Source organism: Rhinolophus sinicus, linkage group LG07, assembly GCF_036562045.2.
Source record: "Rhinolophus sinicus isolate RSC01 linkage group LG07, ASM3656204v1, whole genome shotgun sequence".
Classification (NCBI taxonomy): domain Eukaryota; kingdom Metazoa; phylum Chordata; class Mammalia; order Chiroptera; family Rhinolophidae; genus Rhinolophus; species Rhinolophus sinicus.
The window spans coordinates 54,136,577-54,141,968 of NC_133757.1; positions in this window are offsets into that span (position 1 = coordinate 54,136,577).

Consider the following 5,392-nt stretch of genomic DNA (forward strand, 5'->3'; position numbering starts at 1 on the left):
ACCCTGGTTGATCTCAGTTTTCTCAGGAAACCGGTGGAGAGAGTGTACTCAATCAGGGGTCATTAGCCTTGTGTTCGTGACTAAGCTTGAGGGTGTCAGTGAAGCTTTTGAAATGATCTGAACTATTTTGTGGACACACGTGTTTCTCTAGGATGGAGATCCGTAATGTGGATCAAACCCTTTAAGGCCTCCATGACCCCAAATGGACTCCAAAATGGCGGAACTGAACCATTTTAAGAAGCCTCCCTGCTCAGAAAGTCTGGGTTTCAATGGCTGAGCAAGGTTCTAGAACAAGGAAAGACTGGATTTTGCATAGTGCCAGTGGTTCAGACAGGCTCTGTAGCTTGTTTGTCCCCTTCCTGCCCCCCAGAGATGGCTCCCTCTTCCTGCCACCACTTCCATTACAGCAGCTACAGAGCCTAAATCATCCACAAAGGCATACACCCTCTAGGACATATCTGGACATCTGTTCTTAGCTGAATTAACTAGAAATCTAGGGGGCGAGAGGAAAGTGAAAGGGGGTTGGGGGCTGAGGAATTGAGACTAATTTGGTTTATGGTTAGAACCAACAGTAAGTCCCCACCCAATGGGTGCCTGAGACAGGAGGGGCAGGTGGGAGGCACTGTCTTCCAGTAACCCTGTCATGCAGGGACTCTGGTCCCGCTCCCTGCACGAGAACACAGGATATGGTGAGGCCAAAAAGGAACACCAACGGAGCCATGGATAGGGGAGTCATACCACTATATTCTCGCTGGCAGCTGGGTTGGAGACACAGGAAGCAGGAGCTGCAATCTGCCGTCCACTTCTCTGCTAACCAACAACCCCCTAGTGTAGCCACGGCAGTTATATTAGTGGCTAATGGCTAACCGGTAATGGGTAACAGCTGATGGCCACCCAGCCACAGCGGATGGCCATCTGATTACAGCTGATGGCCATCTACTACCCACGCCAGCACCTTTCCACGTGCGGCCGAGAGCCTGGAAACTGCTCTCTGGGAGTCTGTCCCCACAAACCCCTAAAAGGAAGGTGGGGAACATGTGTGTTTGGTCCCTGGAAGCCTTCCCTGGGAAGCAATCTGTAAGGAAGTCCGTTTGCTAAGATTGCTTTCTTCCAGGGGCTGTGCAGTGATAGATACTTCTTTCAACAAACGCTTTACTGGAAACTTTGGGGTTTTATGCAAAACATAAATTCTGGAGGAAACAGTTTACTTTGTAAATAGATTCAACTTTAGGATTCCTTTAGACAGTGATCTTGGTATGAGCTTGTATTTCTGTAGCATTTCATACTCTTCAGGGCATCTTTCCACACACTATCTCCTTTCTGCCCTGTTCTGGGTTGAATTGTGTCCCTCACCCCCCAGAAGATATGTTGAAATCCTAACTCCCAATACCTGTGAATTTGACCTTATTTGGAAATAAAACCTTTGCAGAGGTAATCAAGTTAAAATGAGGTCATGCTGGATTATGCTAGGCCCTAATCCAATGAGTGGTGGTCTTAGTATAAGAACAGGGGAATTTGGACACAGGCACACATGCAGAGGAGAACACCATGTGAAGATGGAGGCAGAGGTTGGATGATGCATCTACAAGCCAAGGAATGCCAGTTATTGCCACCAGAAGCTAGGAGAGAGGCCTGGAACAGATTCTCCCTCAGAGCCTTCAAAAGGAACCAACCCTGCAACCTTCAGGTTTCGGACTTCAGGCCTCCAGAACTGTGACTAGTAAATTTCTGCTCATTGAAGTCCCCCAGTTTGTGGTGACTTGTTCTGGTAGCCCCAGGAAACTATTACAGTCTCATCACAGAGGGGAAGTATGGAGGACAAAGATAGGCACCCCGTTTTACAAATCACCTTTTACCTCTTCTACTGCCTAAGAATTTCTCTATAACTTTACCCACCTTTCCTGCTTCTGATCTTAGAAAAAAAGGGTCTCTCCTCCTTGAGTACAGCCCTCCCATGTATTCTCTAGATACAATCCCGGCACCCACCATAGACACGCGCGCGCGCACACACACACACACACACACACACACGGTCTCCCTCTGCTCTGGCTCAGGCCTCCCTCCCCTTTGTCAACAAAGAGGCTGGGGTCTCCTCATGCTCAGAGGCCCCCTTCCCTCTCCCATCTCCTCAGGAAAGCACCACTGCCTGACACAAGGACCACCACAGGTTCATAGCTGCTCACTCCTTGGTTGGAGATTTGCAGTCCAGCTTCTAAACAACTCTGCACAGAAAACTGCTCTTTCTGCATTAACCTCCTGCTGCGACCACAAGCCTCTTCTTCACACCTCCTCCAGCGTCAGCTCTGCTCTGCCACCCCATCCTGAGAACGTCTTGTTTTCTAACCTCTCCTCCTCACAGGCTCCTTTCTCCCCATTGCTGACTCTTCATTCCTCTTCTCTCCTCACCTCCCTCCCTTCTAAAGGAAAATCACTTTGGAGTTGGACAGATGTGAGCTCAGATCCCCAAGGCTGATAGTCACGGGCTGTGTATCCCGGGGTTAAGCACTGAACTGTCCTGGGCCTATATTTCTGCATCTCTAAATTGGGAATAAACATCACCCTTGCTGGGGTTGTTAGGAGAATCCAATGCCAGCACTTGCACAAAGCCCCAGCATAATGCCTGGTATCTGGCAGGCAGACAGACCCTCTAATACAGTGCGTGAGCAGGCAGCTTCTGCAGTCAGAATACCTGGTTTAAATATTGGCTTTGCGACTCGTTAGCTGAGTGATATTGGGTAAACCTCTCTGTGCCTCAGTTTCCTCATCTATAAAATAGGGATATCAATGAGTGTATTAAAGTAATTGGTGCTTGATCAATGGTCGTTGTCACTGTTCTTGTGGCTTCCACTCTAATCCGTCTGAGAGGGAAGACTCCCCCACAGCGTGGAGCAGCAGGTTTGGAGTAGAGGTTTCCAGGTTCCTGAATAAAGGTTGTGGACGCCTGCTGAAAGACTTCCATCTCACTGGTATTCAGACAGTGGTGAGCAGGGGTCCCTTCTACCTTCTTCTCTGCTCTATCCCCCTAGCAGGCACCTGGCATGTGTTAGGTGCTCAACTAATATTTTGTAATTCGTTCAAGTGAACATATGAACAAATGAACTAAAGAGTTTTGCACTGAGGCCCCATTTCAAAAATAATACCTGCTATAAGTGGAAAGATGGGGAAGAGGGCACCTGAAAAAGGAGTGGCTTCAGAAGCAAAGGGAGAGAGCTTCACAAACTCAGGTGCCCTAGGACATGGGGGCAGGTTGGGAGTTCAACGCTGGTGCCCAACCTTCACACACTGCAAAGTCCTTGCCTCTTGGAGGCTAAGCACCAGGATCCCCAGCCTCGCCTGCCTTGCCCTGCATACAAGCTGGGTCCACCAGACCCTGCTAAAGATGCCTCTGGTCAGAAATCCATGCCCAGCTAAAAGCATCAAAGCAAATAGAGTCCTGGGGCACAGCCCCTCTCCAGCTTTCTGCAAACACAGTCCTGCCAGGACAAGTAAACCTTTGGCTTCAGAGACCACTCTCCACCGTTTGACTTAGATGCTACCTGCTTTAAGAAGCCAGACGTGCCTTACCAACCTCCTCTCAAAAGGTCTGGCTGTCTCGGCTCCTTGATCTCATTACAGTTTTTTACTTCCAATGTATTAACATTTATCAGCGTGCGTTGTTAAAGTTGTCGGTTTGCTTCTCTGTATTCCTGTAGGAGGCAGGATGCCCCCCCCACCACCAAAGCTGTCCATGCCCTCATCCTCAGAACCTGTGACTATGAAATATGTTATGTTACGTAGACACATAATTAAAGCTACAGGCCCTTGAAATAGGGAGAGCAGCCTGGATTATCCAGGGGGCCCCATCTAATCACATGAGCCCTTAACAGCAGAGAATGGCTCAGGCTAGAGGCAGTAGAAGGGGACGTCGGAGAGGGTCCAAGCATGAGAAGGATTTGACTTGCCATTGCTGGCTCTGAGTGGTGGGGGCCCACATACAAAGACCAGAGAGACGCTCTAGGAGCGAAGGGCAGGCCGCAGCTGACAGCCAGCAGCTGACAGCCAGCGGGGAACTGGATAATGCCAACAACCTGAATGAGCTTAGAGATGTATTCTTCCCACACACCAGTCTAGCCAACCTGCACCTCTGCCCAACAGAGCTGTGACATACTAAATGTAGATTGTTTTAAAGCTCTAAGTTTGTGGAAATGTTGTTATGGCAGCAATCAATAGAAGACTAACAAGCCCCAAAGACTATGAGCTTTGTGGGGACAGGAGCAAAATCGACTTGTCCGAACCCCAAGTACTTACCATGTCACCTGCCATTTGATAGGCTCTCAAAAAACACCGTTGGATGAATGAATGGAAACCTACTCTTCCACCAGGATTTGCTTTGGACATCTTCGAAAAAGAGAGTCCAGTTCGCCACCAGCAACTGGAGGTGAAGTTTTCAAATGAGATACCTAGAAACCGGGCCTTCTCTGCAGGCTGAGTGAGCTGGGCACCTGGGGTCTCTGACCTTGGATTTTATGTCCAGTGGAGAAGTAACAGCTGTTCCCTGGAGAAACGGGTCCTTGTGCCCTACTCCACACATGCAGCTCTTTTGGCAATAAACAGGGCTGCCTGCGAGAGCTGTGTGTGTGCTTGTGGGCACATGCGTTTGCCCAGGGGCACAGCGAAAAGGGTGTAAGGGCCCTGTGGGCAGGAATGGGAACGTTTCAGTGTGAGTGTGGGTGTCTATGAGGGCAAATCGCACCATGTATGAACCCTTATGTGTGAGTGGAGAAGCAATCCTTTCTAGGATGGTTTCCCATCCTACCCTGGAAATTGCAAGTAGCCCAACATCCGAGATGTGACATTTAAAAGGATTTCCTGGAAGAGCTCCTTAAAAGAATGAACTCCCCCAACGTGCTGAAAATGGAATCCTATTTGTGAAACGCCCTATTTCACATAACTTTTTAGGCATGCTATGCCAGTGAAATTAACTATATACCTGTTTAGAAAAAATTAGCTTACACTTGGCTTTTGGTAGCTTCGCAAATTATGAAGACATTTTTCTTCCAGACTGCTTTTGTTCTTAGTTCAGAAATAGTCCAGAGACAAATGTCCTAGTATTTTAAAACAGGAAATCTGAGAGAAGCTTGTATCTAGCAATGCATCTTGCCCAGAGTAACAGGGCAGGGGAAAATTCTGAGATCAGAGATTCAAAGCATTTCAGAAGCATAGAAAGGATTAATTAATGATTGACAATGAAATAGTTAGTTAATTAACAACTATTTATGGAGTGCCTACTGTGGGCCAGCCTCTCAGGGTTCCCACTCACCTCATTTTGCACAGGAAGATCCAGGCAGTTGCTTGCCCCAAATCGCACAGCCAACTACTGTCAGAACTGGAGCAAATTTATCACCCACATTCA